Below are 16,975 nucleotides of genomic sequence, written 5' to 3'. Positions count from 1 at the left end.
TTATGTTATTACTTCCTCCCACTGTTTTTTTCTTACCTCCTACTTATAAACTTAGACTTTCTAGAACATAAACTTGCCATAAAGGTCACCACCTGACCATTTATATCTTCCATTGAGGCCAACTCAGGGTTCCAAAGAACTACAGGAGGCCACATTTTTCTTAAAAGTTGTCCATGGAGCTTTGAATTGTCTGAGGTTTTCAATTACTTGTGGTATTCTTCTTTCCATCAGCATAGCTAATTGAGTTGGCTCTAAGTCTTTGGAAAAAAAGGCTTTATAATGAAGAATGAAGGGTTGGCAACTCAGCTAAAAAGCTCTACAGGAGAAACTTAATAAGGTCACAATAATGTATTTTTTTCTTCTTGTATGCATTCTAGCTTTAGAAAAGCTTTGGTGTCTAAAATTGCTTTTTAAATTAATGAAGATTTCTAAATACAATAGACTTCTCACTGAGAAATCAAGTAATTGGTATTAACTTAATCTTCAATTTTGTTACCCATACAGAACCCAAACAAAATGCAATTTCTCATTAAACTACTTGGAAGGTGGTCGCCTTTCCTTCAGGTGCTGTTTATCTAACAGAATTTGAAAGAGAACTGATACATCCAAAATGTGTCTCATTATTTTCCCTCAGGCCTTGACTTCTCCTGTATCCTCTGTTATAAATAGCATTGCCATTCAGCTGACCAACAAAGTCAGAAATCTTTCTCATCTCTCTCATTTAATCAGTTCCTAAGTCTTGTCACCTACCTCCTAAACATCCCACTCATGTGCTTAGTCATTCATCACTACTCATCCCCATTGCTACTGCTTTGGCTCAGGCCTCTTTTTCTTTCTCCTAGAATATTGCAATAATGTTCTGATGAATCCTCTTATCAGTTGGCTTCCTTGCCAAAGAATTAATTATTTCTTATTTAATCCTACTGCCATGGATTTTTCTAAATGTAAATCTGATTTTTAGTCTCCTACCTAAAACCTTTCAGTGGCTCCCTATAGCCTGTTTGATAAAATCCAAACGCTTAGCATGGTGGGTTACAGTCCATGGAGTTGCAAGAGTCAGACACAACTGAGCAACTAACACTGCCACTTCCCTATGCCATAGGCATCCCAAGTTATAGGGCTCCTATATTTGTTATGAGTTTTATGTCCCATTGACTTTGTACATATTGTTCCTCTGCCCAAAATAATGCTTCCGCATTCATCCCCCACTCCATTCCAGCAAACTCCTATTCTCCTTCAAGATCCAACTCAAATGCCTTCTCTAAGAAACTTTCTGAGATTCATTCCTTGGCTCTGGACCTGGATAAAAAGCAGGTACTGGGACTTCCCTGGGTGGTCCAGTGGTTAAGAATCTGCCTGTCCATGCAGGGGACATGGATTCAATCCCTGGTCTGGGAAGATTACACATGCCGAGGGGCAACTAAGCCCATGTGCCACAACTGCTGAGCCTGCCCTCTACAGCTTGTGAGCCACAACTACTGAAGCCCATGAGCTCTAGAGTCCATGATCCGCAACAAGAGAAGCCACCACAGTGAGAAGCCTGTGCACCGCAACCAGAGTAGCCCCTGTTCGCCACAACTAGAGAAAGCCCACATGCAGCAACGAAGACCCACTCAGCACAACCAACGATAAATAAATAAACACAATCTTAAAAAAAAAAAAGCAGATATTTAATGAACACTGCTAAATGGGTAAATACATTGAATGGATGAAAGTTGGTTCATGAGGCCAAGGCTGAAAGAGTCAGGAATGAAGACTGGGGCATTGAAGAGTATGAGAAGCTGAACTAGAGAGGATGGATTACAGATGAGAAAGGAAAGAAAGTTGCAGAGAACAGAGGGAGGAGCAAAGGCACATTTGTGGTTTTTCAGGGTCAAGATGACTTTCCTAAACTTACGTAATTCTTTCATAAGAAGGGAAACATGGTGACAACTGAACTAAAAATGCCTACAGAGGAAAGGCACTGACAGGTCTTTGTATTACAGAAAGCGGAAGGAAAATAAGGTCATATGGAGACACACATTGCTTTTGTTGTTATCATTGTTACAAATAGAGTCATATGTTTTCACATACCTAAAAAAAAATGCACACCACAAGCAATGCATGTTTATTGTTCTAGTATCTCTTCTTGCTGCTAATGTCCTCTGGAAAGATGACTCCTCTGCCCACCCCAACCCTCCCTGCCTGGAGGAACTTTGGAAAAACAGTTAAAGTCCCTTTCACTACAACTTGTAACCCACATTCAACGTAGGGAAGAGATGTACAGTCATAGCTCAACCCCAAGATATCCCATGACACTAGATGAAGAAATATTTTAGAATAATAGGGCTAGAAATTTTCTTTTTGGTTCATTGGTTCATTTGGTTCAACCCTCAGGTATCATAGATGAGGAAGCTAAAGCCAAGAAGGCTTTGGTGAGTAGCAGGGCTGTGACCAGAACCCAAGTTTTATGGTCCGTTTTCCAGCAAACTTTTCATGGAAACAAATTCTTATTCATTCAACAGAGTTGACCATCGGTTGTGTGCCAGACATTGTGCAATATCCTAGGGATATAGAGATAAATAAGCCATGACTTTGGCTCTCAAACATTCATGGTCTCGTGGGGGAGGCAGAGAAATAGACCATTTACAGTAGTTCAGAGCATGAATGAGAGGATAATGCCTAGGATATTATGGGAGAAAAGAGGAGAAAGATGGAGAAGAGCTTAGGGGTTGGAGGGAGAGAGATCTCAAGGAAGGAAGTCTTCCTAGAAAAGGTGACACCTGGTGCATCTTAGAGAAGAAGAAAATTTAGCTAGGAGTCATGACTTCTGTGGAGAATGCAATGGCAACCCACTCCAGTACTCTTGCCTGGAAAATCCTATGGACGGAAGGGCCTGGTAGGCTGCTGTCCATGGGGTCGCTAAGAGTTGGAACCGACTGAGCAACTTCACTTTCACTTTTCACTTTCATGAATTGGAGAAGGAAATGGCAACCCACTCCAGTATTCTTGCCTGGAGAATCCCAGGGATGGGGGAGCCTGGTGGGCTGCAGTCTATGGGGTCACACAGAGTCAGACACGACAGAAGCAACTTAGCAGCAGCAGCAAGACTTCTGCAGATGATACCACCCTTATGGCAGAAAATGAAGAGGAACTAAGGAGACTCGAAAGTGAAAGAGGAAAGTGAAAAGGCTGGCTTAAAACTCAACATTCAGAAAATGAAGATCATGGATTCCAATCCCATCAGTTCAGTTCAGTCGCTCAGTTATGTCCGACTCTTTGCGACCCCATGAATCGCAGCACACCAGGCCTCCCTGTCCATCACCAACTCCCAGAGTTCACTCAGACTCAGGTCCATCGAGTCAGTGATGCCATCCAGCCATCTCATCCTCTGTCGTCCCCTTCTCCTCTTGCCCCCAATCCCTCCCAGCATCAGAGTCTTTTCCAATGAGTCAACTCTTCACATGAGGTGGCCAAAGTACTGGAGTTTCAGCTTTAGCATCATTCCTTCCAAAGAAATCCCAGGGCTGATCTCCTTCAGAATGGACTGGTTGCATCTCCTTGCAGTCCAAGGGACTCTCAAGCGTCTTCTCCAACACCACAGTTCAAAAGCATCAATTCTTTGGTGCTCAGCCTTCTTCACAGTCCAACTCTCACATCCATACATGACCACAGGAAAAACCATAGCCTTGACTAGATGAACCTTTGTTGGCAAAGGAATGTCTCTGCTTTTCAATATGTTATCTAGGTTGGTCATAACTTTCCAAGGAGTAAGCGTCTTTTAATTTCATGGCTGCAGTCACCATCTGCAGTGATTTTGGAGCCCCCAAAAATAAAGTCTGACACTGTTTCCCCATCTATTTCCCATGAAGTGATGGGACCGGATGCCATGATCTTCATTTTCTGAATGTTGAGCTTTAAGCCAACTTTTTCACTCTCCACTTTCACTTTCATCAAGAGGCTTTTTAGTTCCTTTTCACTTTCTGCCATAATGGTGGTGTCATCTGCATGTCTGAGGTTATTGATATTTCTCCCAGCAATCTTGATTCCAGCTTGTCAAGGCTGTATATTGTCACCCAAACCCATCACTTCATGGCAAATAAATGGGGAAACAATGGAAACAGTGACAGACTATTTTCTTGGCCTCCAAAATCACTGCAGACCGTGACTGGAGCCATGAAATTAAAAGATGCTTGCTCCTTGGAAGAAAAGCTTTGACAAACCTAAACAACATATTAAAAAGCAGAGACATTACTTTGCCAGCAAAGATCCTTCTAGTCAAAGTTATGGTTTTTCTGGTACTTATGTGTGTATAGGAGATTTGGACCATAAAGAAGGCTGAGTGCCAAAGAATCGATGCTTTTGAGTTGTGGTGCTGGATAAGACTCTTGAGAGTCTCTTGGTCAGCAAGGAGATCAAACCAGTCCATCCTAAAGGAAATCAGTCCTGAATATGCATTGGAAGGACTGATGCTGAAGCTGAAACTCCAATACTTTGGCCACCTGATTCGAGGAGCTGAATCTTTGGAAAAGACCCTGATGTTGGGAAAGATTGAGGGCAGGAGGAGAAGGGGATGACAGAGGATGAGATGGTTGATGGCATCATCAACACGGTGGACATGAGTGTGAGAAAACTCTGGGAGACAGTGAAAGACAGAGAAGTCTGGCAGGCTGTAGTCCATGAGATCACAAAGAGTCTGACACGACCTAGTGACAACAACAACATGACTTCTGATTGCCTATAGCCTATATCGTGGTTTTTTTTTCCTCATTTAATGCAGATTGTGTCACAGATTCATGAAGTATGTCTTGTGTTCCCCATAAGTTTGTAAGTTTTTTGAAGGCAGGAGCCTGTCTTTGTTATACTGTCTCATAGGGCTTAGCTCCTTCTTGTGTATGGACATGGTAGGTAGTAAACAACTAGTTGTTAAGTGAATGGATAAGTGAGTGAATAAATAATTACATTTATTGAGTGCTTACTCAATAAATTACATTTATTGAGTGTTTAACTCCTTGAAGCCTCACATAAATTCTATGAGGAAGTAACTATCATTATCTCACTTAACAGATGAAGAAATTAAGGCAGAATGAAGTTACTCATTATATAATAGAAAGAATGAAGAATCAAGAAATTGAAATTCTCAACTCCAATAGGAACTAGACTAATAACCACTTGTAAATGGCATAAACGTCTGTTTTCCCCTGATAATGCATTACAATCAGACTGGACTAAAACAGTACTACACTGGCAATGGTGGAAACAACTGGTCTGAGAAACAGCTTGGCTTTGGAATTGTAGGATAGCAAGACTGTTTGAACATATCTTTAAGTTGTTACTGTCTAATTTTCATCTTTCAATGAGCTTGGAAATCTGCCTTCTTCCTCATCTACATTCAGTATTGCACAAATCTCATCTGTCATCCTTCAGGTTGATTGGAGCCCACCTCATGGCCTGGCACCAGAGGAGGTGTCCTGGTGTATCTGATTTCTAAGCAATTGGTCCAGGTTTGATTTAAACAGCTGCATTTTCTTTTATGTTAATACCACAGTGAGGCAAAAAATTGAAATCTTATAAATGTTTCAGGGAGATAGCTGTCCAAAGGAAAGATACAGGAACCCAAGACCTAATAGGACTTTATTTTACATTTCTATTTGATCAAGGGTTGGCTTGGTAGTTTGTTGATTTACTTATTTGCTTGTTTAGAGTTAGCATAAAAATTAAAATTCCTCTGCCAGACATAGCTGGCGCTCTAGTCTCTGCCCACTCATAATCTCACAGATTCTCTAACATGGATCCTGGGCTCTAGCTATACTGATCTTTACACAGAACTCATGCAAGGGCATGTTCAGTCCTGCTTTTCTTGGACCATTCCCTTGACCATTCCACCTGCCCACTCTCCAGCAATCCTTAATGCTGCTGCTAAGTTGCTTCAGTCGTGTCCGACTCTGTGCAACCCCATAGACAGCAGCCCAATAGGCTCCTCTGTCCCTGGGATTCTCCAGGCAAGAACACTGGAGTGGGTTGCCATTTCCTTCTCCAATGCATGAAAGTGAAAAGTGAAAGTGAAGTCGCTCAGTCATGTCTGACTCAGCGACCCCATGGACTGTAGCCTACCAGACTCCTCGGTCCATGGGATTTTCCAGGCCAGAGTACTGGAGTGGGGTGCCTTTGCCTTCTCCGGCAATCCTTAATAGGCAGCTGCTATTGGAGCTTTAGTTGATAATCCTCTCTGCATCTTTGCAGCACATTGGGTCTATTTCTTGCAATTTTCCCCTTGTTTGCATGTGCCAGGGTGTGCCACTGATTCAAGAAATGCTGGGATCCTCAGCAAGTATTAGCAAAGTCCCCAAATATCCAAATGTTGAAGCAATGTGCTCAGAAGAGGAGGAAACACGTACAGACAGAGACATTGGAATGTCATTGGCTTTGATCCATGAATGGGAGGGTGCCAAAGTCATCTAAGCTAATTAATAATCACCGCTGGCATTGATTTGCTGCCAAATCTTCAGTTGAAACCACATACAGCAACCATGATTTCTAACATCATGGTCCTTTTTCTTACTGTTGCTTTTTTCACCCTCAAATAGAAATTGGTGACTGTCTTGTCAGATGGAAAGGGGAAAAGTGAGGAAAGACAATAAGCAGTGGTAAGTCGAGAGTAAAAAGTGGAAAAAAAAAACCTCAGAGAAGGTAAAAAGAGCACTGGACAGTGGATCAAGAGACATAAATTCTTCTAGTCATTGCTCTTTTATTAATTGACTGTATGACCTAGGGCAAAGCATGCCACATCTCAGAGCCTCCAACCCTTCATTTCAAATGTCTCTTCTGGAATAGAGCTTTAGAGCTTGCAAATCAGGGAAAATTGAAACTGGACTAGGTATTAACTGGTTTTAGGAAATTACTGTTAATTATATTAGGTGTGATATTGTGATTATGTTTTCTTTTCCAATATTATTGAGATACAATTGACATATAACACTGTATAAGTTTAAGATGTACAACAATCATTTGATATAAGTGTATATTTCAAAATGATCACCATAATAAGTCTACTTAACATCCGTTATATCACATAGTTAACAATTTTTTTCTTGTGATGAGAATTTTTAAGATCTGACCTCTTAGCAACTTTCAAATATACAATAAAGTTCAGTTGTCCCTTGGAATCCATGGAGGACTGGTTCCAGGACCCCCTCAGATACTAAAATACCTGGGTACTCAAGTCTTTACAGCTGGCCCTCCATATCCATGGGTTCCACATGCATGGATACAGAGAGCCGACTGTATTGTTAATTATTAGTCACCATACTGAACATTACATCCCCAGAACTAAACCGTTTAAGATACATACTGATATTTTTTATGAGAGAAAGTATATAATATCCAAGATTTACTTTAAAATACTTTTTCCTTCATATATATATATATATATATATATATATATATATATATATTTAATTTAGGGAGAGGGTTGGCTAGATGAAACAAGAAGGGCAAAATGGTAATGATGGTTAAAAATGGGTGATGAGTACATAGGAGTTTATAATACTAGTTTCTTTTTCATATATTTGAAATTTTCAATAATAAAATGTTAAAAGAGATAAGAACTTGTTTGTTTCAAAAGAAGAGGAGATAGAACATAGAAAATGCATGAGGAAGAAAATTAGTTAACATAGGAGTTAAATGTTTTCTGCCTGTGTTTATTTTCAGCTATCAAATTAGCCTATCACCACTACTATAAGAAGACAATGTGAGTAAAATATGATTTTTGCATATTTTATTTGGATACCATGACTCACCAGTACTGACACCTTTTACATGTCCTTGAGGAGCAACTTCCTCTTACCAGACAACAGCATTGCTTTATATCCTGGCCAAGCAAGCACCTGGAAACAGCTGTTTTCCACTTATTGAATGACAGCATCCATTCTGGCAATGTGATCTCATTGGAATGAAGAGTGCTAAACCTCAAAGTTGGTTGAAAGTACCCACAGGGACCGAATGGTGTAGTCATTATTGAATCAGGCATAGCATTTGAGCAATTAAAGGACAAAATCTGTCCATGAGATTATTGATTTCAAAGTAAACTCTTGACTCACACTCCCACTCAGGTTTATTCAAACAAAATGTTGCAAGTTTGGAAGATCCACTCCTACAATGTAAACTTGCAGAATTTGTGGTGAGCAAATCTTACATCATTCCAAGGGCACATCTGGGAATTGATTTTGCTTCAGAGAGGTGTGCTGGTTCGTTGGTCACTCTGGCTAAATGTTACTTGTTACCACCTGCTGCCTCCAGGCCAGTGTTGCCTGAGATTGGGCCTTGCCAAAGTCAGATGAAGAGTGGTGGAGAGGAGGAGACAGGTGAAACTCGGCCAACAAGCTGACTCAGTCACATGCTTTTTTCTTGTCATCATGTCCTACAGCTATTCTAGAAGGCCTCTTAAAGTTTGGTATTTGTAAGGGTGGGGATATTTTAAACAATCTGGTCCTCTAAATCACTCACTATTTCTTCTTTTGGCCTATGGAAAATCAGTGTCCCAAGTTTTATTCTGTGAGGCCCCAGCTTCCCCAGGCCTGATTTCTTCCAGAATTCCCTGTGTCTTCAGTTCAGTTCAGTCACTCAGTCATGTCCGACTCTTTGCGGCCCCATGGACTGCAGCATGCCAGATCTCCCTGTCCATCACCAACTCCTGGAGTTTACTCAAACTCATGTGCATTGAGTCGGTGATGCCATCCAATCGTCTCATCCTCTGCCATCCCCTTCTCCTCCTACCTTCAATCTTTTCCAGTATCAGGGTCTTTTCCAGTGAGTCAGTTCTTCACATCAGGTGGCCAAAGTATTGGAGTTTCAGCTTCAACATCAGTCCTTCCAATGAACACTCAGGACTGATTTCCTTTAGGATGGACTGGTTGGATCTCCTTGCAGTACAAGGGACTCTCAAGAGTCTTCTCCAACACCACAGTTCAAAAGCATCAGTTCTTTGGCGCTCAGTTTTCTTTATCCAACTCTCACATCTATACATGACTACTGGAAAAAACATAGCTTTGACTAGACAGACCTTTGTTGGCAAAGTAATGTCTCTGCTTCTTAATATGCTGTGTAGGTTGATCATAGCTTTTCTTCCAAGGAGCAAGTGTCTTTTAATTTCATGGCTGTAGTCACAATCTGCAGTGATTTTGGAGCCCCCCAAAATAGTCTGTCACTGTTTCCATTGTTTCCCCATCTATTTGCCGTGAAGTGATGGGACCAGATGCCATGATCTTAGTTTTCTGAATGTTGAGTTTTAAGCCAACTTTTTCACTCTCTTCTTTCAAGAGGCTCTTAAGTTCCTATTTGCTTTTTGCCATAAGGGTGGTGTCATCTGCATATCTGAGGTTATTGATATTTCTTCCAGCAATCTTGATTCCAACTTGTGCTGGATGAAATTCAGCCCAGCATTTCTCATGATGTACTCTGTATATAAGTTAAATAAGCAGAGTGACAATATCCAGCCTTGATGTACTCCTTTCCCAATTTGGAACCAGCCTGTTGTTCCATGTCCAGTTCTAATTGTTGCTTTGTGACCTGCATACAGATTTCTCAGGAGGCAGGTCAGGTGGTCTGGTGTTTCCATCTCTTTAAGAATTTTCCACAGTTTGTTATGATCCACACAGTCAAAGTCTTTGGCATAGTCAATAAAGCAGAAGTAGATGTGTTTCTGGAACTCTCTTGCTTTTTCTATGATCCAACGGATGTTGGCAATTTGATCTCTAAATCCAGCTTGAACATCTGGAAGCTCACGTTTCATGTATTCCCTGTGGCTTAGCACAATAGAAGACAGATACTGTTCTTATAAGTCAGAGAGAATGAAGGGAAAAAAAAATCACTAACATTTATAAAACACTGACTGCCAAGATTTACTCGTGTAATCTTCACAACCACCTTATGCAATAAAAATTATTATCATGCCCATTCTAAAGATGAGCAAATGGAGTGATGTGGTTGATATTACATGGACCATAAGCTTCAGAGCCAGGATGTCTATTTCATACCCAAGTCCATTAAACCACCTCATTCTATACTGCCCCCTGAACTGTCATTTGTTGAAATATACCGTAACTGCACCTGGTGAAGTCACACCAACTTGAATGTCAAGACCACAGTTTATTCTTTTTTTTTTTTAAATTGAAGTATAGTGGATTTACAATGTTGCATTAGTCTCAGGTGTATAGCAAAGTGGTTCATATATATATATGTATTAATATGTATGTATATTCTGTATATATGTATATTCTTTTCTGATTCTTTTCCATTATAGTTTAATACAAGATATTGAATACAATTTCCTGTGCTATAAGTAGGTCCTTGTTGTTTACCTATTTTACTAATATACACAGTAGTGTGTATCCGTTAATTTCAAACTCTGAATTCATCCATCTTCCTGTTTCCCTTTGGTAACCATACATTTGTTTTCTATGTTTGTGAGACTATTTCTGTTTCGCAAATCTTTTTGTAGGTTGCCACCACCCTTAACCCAGTTCCTTGTATAATACATGTCTTAGTTCATTAGAAGGAGTTAAAAGAACAGATTTTCGTCTAAGGTACAACTGGGTAACTCTTCTTTACTACAACTAAACATTTCTGTGGTTTAGGAGCAGTGTAGAGGATGAAGATATACTTTACACTGTGAGATCTTAAAGCATGAGTCAATGAGTTAAAGACTACTCATTTGAGGGAAATGTTTACAAACTGGAAAGAGCAATGTTGATGAAAGCTGAAATAGACCTAGGGATGGAATTTCTCTCCTAAAGACTGACCATTTGCATGGGAGGGGGATTTTGGAAGGAAATATTTCCCCAGAGCTCTGCTAGACAGAATCACTGTTGTGGGGACTGCTGTAGAAATTGCAACTATATATGGGTTCTTTGGTGGGGGCATGTCTTCTGATGAAATCCAATAAATTAACCACTGGGGTTACATCAGGATTAACCACAGGGGTTACATAACATGAGTACATCAAGGCTATATATTGTCACCCTGCTTATTTAACTTATATGCAGAGAATATCATGCAAAATGCTGGGCTGGATGAAGCACAACCTACAATCAATATTGCCAGGAGAAATATCAATAACCTCGGGTATGCAGATGACACCACCCTTATGGCAGAAAGCAAAGAGGAACTAAAGAGCCTATTCATGGGGGTGAAAGAGGAGAGTGAAAAAGCTGGCTTAAAACTCAACATTCAAAAAACTAAGATCATGGCATCTGGTCCCATCACTTCATGGCAAGTAGATGGGGAAACAATGGGAACAGTGACAAACTTTATTTTCTTGGGCTCCAAAATCACTGCAGATGGTGACTGTAGCCATGAAATTAAAAGACACTTGCTCCTTGGAAGAAAAGCTATGACCAACCTAGACAGCATATTAAAAAGCAGAGATACTACTTTGTCGACAAAAGTCCATCTTAGTCATGTATGGATGTGAGAGTTGGACCATAAAGAAAGCTGAGGGCTGAAGAACTGATGTTTTTGAACTATGGTGTTGGAGAAGACTCTTGAGAGTCCCTTGGACTACAAGGAGATCCAATCAGTCCATCCTAAAGAAAATCAGTCTTGAATATTCATTAGAAGGACTGATGCTGAAGCTGAAGATCTGATACTTTGGCCACCTGATGTGAAGAACTGACTCACTGGAAAAGACCCTGATGCTGGGCAAGATTGAAGGCAGGAGGAGAAGGGGACGACAGAGGATGAGATGGTTGGATGGCATCACCAACTCGATGGACATGAGTTTGAGCAAGCTCTGGGAGTTAGTGAAGGACAGGGAGGACTGGCTTGCTACAATCCATGGGGTTTAAAAGAGATCGGACCCGACTGAATGACTGAACTGAACTGTCTGAACCACCAGAAATTTGGGACAGAAAGGACAAGTACGAGGGCTACATGTTCACCACTGGAGCAGTCAGTGCAAACAACCGAGTCTTCAGTGCTATGAAACCAGAAGCACATTCATGAGGGCATTTCTAAGATCTAGTCTGTGCAAACCACTGTGGGTCTCCTAGGAGCCCTAAAACTTCAATTAGACCTAAGAGGACCCCTAACCCGATCCCATAAATCTAGAGCAACAAGTTAGCCATGAGAGTTTTAGTTACAACTCTGCATGCAGGTAACATTTATCTAAAAGAGGGTAGAAAATGGTTCTTACATCCACTCAAAGGTGTTGCTTTAACTAAGATTTGTCATATTCACCATCACCTGAGTTGGGGACATAGAAACTAGTAATGTGCTTACATGAGCTTACACATGCAGATACACACACACACACAAACATGTGCATGAATTCTTGCTTACTTCAATGTGTGTGATATTTGCTCTCAAACAAGTCCTGCACTGGGACCACTGGGACCAGGTTACTTAGGGTTTAGCACAAGATCTAGCTACCTCACAACCTCTTCCCCATAGCCTCCTTGGAGGCCTCTCCCCAGATGCAATCTGAAAGCAACCCAGAAAGGCTGGCAATGCTGTCACTGGGAATAGTAGCTGTTCACTTCTCCCACCTGCATCCCCCAGGCTGTAGATATCCCCTGAGTTGCTACTGCCAGTCTGTCCTAGGCTGTTCCCTCAAAAATGCTGTCCTGTAAATTAGCTGAGATTCTCACCATTACTTCTGACAGCAGCTTGGGGGCATCAAGTGTGAGGAATGTGAGGGGGCTGAGGGTCAGTGTCCAGGCCCCAAAGCACTGAAAGCTAGCCTCCTCTGCAGCTGCAGATAACCATCAGGAAGTGAGCTATATCCTCTCTGAGATGCCTCAAAGCTTGCAAAGAACCCCTAGGACATTCCAAGTTAGTTTTAGCCAGTGATGCTTGACCCTGACCTAGGACACTTGACCTAATCTTATTTTCAGAGTGCCCTTCCCAGGATGCCCTTAGTCTCCCCATGATTTCTTTGTAAAGTCCCTGAGGTCTCAAAGCCAATTACTAAGAATTTTGTCAGGGAGAGAACAGACCCTGGTTAACTCCAAGTCTCAAGAACCCCTTGCTTTGCATTGGCTTTTATATATAAAAGTCAGCCAGTCCCCTAGACCCATGGGACTAATTCAGATAGTAAAGAATCCACCTGCAATGTGGGAACCTGGGTTCGATCCCTGGATTGGGAAGGTCCCCTGGGGGAGGGCATGGCAACCCACTCCAATATTCTTGTCTGGAGAAACCCCATGGGCAGAGGAGCCTGGTGGGCTACAGTCCATGGGGTCACAAGGAATGAGAGACAACTGAGACACTAAGCACACACATCCTTCTGAGTCTAGGAAGGAGGTGATTATGGGTAGATGAAGTCTCAGACAACTCCCAGGTCAGGGCAGCCTACTGCATCCTGTAAGTCTGAGGGGCCTCTCCTCTAGCCCCTGTTAAAGCCATCTTCTGTACCTTCTCTCTTTCAGAGCCCAGGAAGTGAACTATTGCAGACACTTTATTCACTTTTTTATTGTGGACACTGTTGCTCCCCAAGCGTAAGGGTCTCTGAACTCCTGAAATATTCTCCAACAGGTTCTTGATTCTCCTGAGCCTGTAGGAGAGGCTTTTCAAAAGGTCACAGAAGAGGTTTTCCAAAGAGCCTTCCAGGGCTGTCTGGAAGCAGGACAGGGTCCTTGCATCTAGGACACCCAGTACTAGTTTTGTGACCCTGACCAGCAGAGAAGATCCCACGGGCAGGCCAGAGATGGGGTAGGATCCCTAAGCCCATCAGGGTGATTCCTTTCCCTGCCCAGGATGGAGCCACTAAAGTCAGCTTCTTAGTGGATGAGTTACATGCCCACTAATACTGTAGAGTAAAGATCTTCTCCTCCACCCTGCTCTTTAAGGCCCCTATGCAGTGGCCAGCCATGGCCCCCGAGTTGCTATCAGAGCTGATTATGAGTCTCAGCTTGTTCCTGGAGCAAATAGTTAACCAAGATGGAGAACCCAAGTTCTTGGTTATCTCAGAGCCAGCTGCTCCTGTACTTGAATGGCCTGGGGTCTCAAGAATGCCAACCTACCAGGGAGCAGGTCTTGTGATGGGGGACTTTGAGTCCCCAGGCTCAAAAACAGTTGAGAGGCTCCTCTGGAGCCTTTCATCCTGTCCTAACAGGCAAGATTTATGAGAATGAGTCACTCCTATCTAAAGGAGCTTATAGGAGGCTGAGAGCCAGCTGGGAAACCTTGAAGCTGGACTATGCAAAACAATTTCTACCAAGTTTTAGCTGCTGTTAGCTTCAGTGGTAAAGGCCTTAGCCAAGGGGACAAGTAGTACCATCTTGTAAATACAAATAATCTAGTCTCAGCTAAGGTTTTAGCTTCTGGAACCAGAAAGCTCTGGGTTCTGTCACTTTTTAGATTCATGACTTGGGGGATGAATCAGAGGTCCTGGGGGACCTCTCTGAATCTTAGTGTATGAAATGGAGACTTTCAGTTTAGTCTCTCAGTCGTGTCTGACTCTTTACGACCCTGTGGATCGCAGCACGCCAGGCCTCCCTGTCTATCACCAACTCCCGGAGTTCACTCAAACTCATGTCCATTGAGTCGGTGATGCCATCCAGCCATCTCATCCTCTGTCGCTCCCTTCTCCTCCTGCTCCCAATCCCTCCCAGCATCAGGGTCTTCCAATGAGTCAACTCTTTGCATGAGGTGGCCAAAATACTGGCATTTCAGCTTCAGCATCAGTCCTTCCAAAGAACACCCAGGACTGATCTCCTTTAGGATGGACTGGTTGGATCTCCTTGCAGTCCAAGGGACTCTCAAGAGTCTTCTCCAACACCACAGTTCAAAAGCATCAATTTTTCGGTGCTCAGCTTTCTTCACAGTCCAACTCTCATATCCATACATGACCACTGGAAAAACCATAGCCTTAACTAGATGGACCTTTGTTGGCAAAGTAATGTCACTGCTTTTGAATGTTATCTAGGTTGGTCATAACTTTCCTTCCAAGGAGTAAACGTCTTTTCATTTCATGGCTGCAGTCACCATCTGCAGTGATTTTGGAGCCCCCCAAAATAAAGTCAGCCACTGTTTCTACTGTTTCCCCATCTATTTGCCGTGAAGTGATGGGACCAGATGCCGTGATCTTAGTTTTCTGAATGTTGAGCTTTAAGTCAACTGTTTCACTCTCCTCTTTCACTTTCATCAGGAGGCTCTTTAGTTCTTCTTCACTTTCTGCCATAAGGGTGGTGTCATCTGCATATCTGAGGTTATTGATATTTCTCCTGGCAATCTTGATTCCAGCTTGTGCTTCATCCAGTCCAGCATTTCTCATGATATACTCTGCATATAAGTTAAAGAAGTAGGGTGACAATATACAGCCTTGACATACTCCTTTTCCTATTTGGAACCAGTTTGTTGTTCCATGTCCACTTCTAACTGTTGCTTCTTGACCTGCATACAGATTTCTCAAGAGGTAGGTCAGGTGGCCTGGTATTCCCATATCTTGAAGAATTTTCCACAGATTATTGTGATCTACACAGTCAAAGGCTTTGGCATAGTCAATACAGCAGAAATAGATGTTTTTCTGGAACTCTCTTGCTTTTTCAATGATCCAGCAGATGTTGGCAATTTGATCTCTGGTTCCTCTGCCTTTTCTAAATCCACCTTGAACATCTGGAAGTTCACGGTTCATGTACTGCTGAAGCCTGGCTTGGAGAATTTTAAGCATTACTTTACTAGCATGTGAGATGAGTGCAATTGTGTAGTAGTTTGAGCATTTTTTGGCATTGCCTTTCTTTGGGATTGGAACGAAAACTGACCTTTTCCAGTCCTGTGGCCACTGCTGAGTTTTCCAAATTTGCAGTTCTATGAAGGCCTACAAGACCTTTTAGAACTAACACTCAAATAAGATGTCTTTTTCATTATAGGGGACTGGAATGCAAAAGTAGGAAGTCAAGAAACATCTGGAGTAACAGACAAATTTGGCCTTGAAGTACAGAATGAAGCAGGGCAAAGGCTAAGAGAGTTTTGCCAAGAGAATGCACTGGTCATAGCAAACACCCTCTTCCAACAACACAAGAGACAACTCTACACATGGACATCACCAGATGGCCATCAGTGAAATCAGATTGATTATATTCTTTGCAGCCAAAGATGGAGAAGCTCTATACAGTCAGCAAAAACAAGACCAGTATTTGGAGCTGACTGTGGCTCGGATAATGAACTCCTTATTGCCGAATTCAGACTTAAATTGAAGAAAGTAGGGAAAACCACTAGACCATTCAGGTATGACCTAAATCAAATCCCTTACTATTATACAGTGGAAGTGAGAAATAGATTTATGGGACTAGGTCTGATAGACAGAGTGCCTGAAGAACTATGAATGGAGGTTTGTGACATTGTACAGGAGACAGGGATCAAGACCATCCCCAAGAAAAAGAAATGCAAAAAAGCAAAATGGCTGTCTGAGGAGGCCTTACAAATAGCTGTGAAAATAAGAGTAGTGAAAAGCAAAGGAGAAAAGGAAAGATATACCCATTTGAATTCAGAGTTCCAAAGAAAAGGAAGGAGAGATAAGAAAGCCTTCCTCAGTGATCAGTGCAAAGAAATAGAAGAAAACAAAAGAATGGGAAAGACTAGATATCTCTTCAAGAAAATTAGAGATACCAAGGGAATATTTCATGCAAAGATGGGCTTGATAAAGGACAGAAATGATATGGACCTAAAAGAAGCAGAGGATATTAAGAAGAGGTGGCAAGAATACACAGAAGAACTGTACAAAAAAGATCTTCACGACCCAGATAATCAGGATGGTGTGATCACCCACCTTTTTATTCTTATTCACTTATATTTCAATAGCAGTCTTTCTTAAGCTTTGCATCTGTTAGCCAGCCATCCACTGTAGGCAGAAATGGAACAATGCATGACTGTCAACAAAACCAATTTAAAACTGTATAATGATCAAACCAACAGACTAGCCTACGGTAAGTAGCTAAGTGGTGAACTAGCTGAGTGATGAGTTTGATCCATCATCATCCAAGATTCACCGACTGCCATA

The sequence above is a fragment of the Bos taurus genome, chromosome X, assembly GCF_002263795.3.
Source record: "Bos taurus isolate L1 Dominette 01449 registration number 42190680 breed Hereford chromosome X, ARS-UCD2.0, whole genome shotgun sequence".
Classification (NCBI taxonomy): Eukaryota; Metazoa; Chordata; class Mammalia; order Artiodactyla; family Bovidae; genus Bos; species Bos taurus.
The sequence above is the reverse complement of the archived record's forward strand: the minus strand, read 5'-3'. Positions refer to the sequence as shown.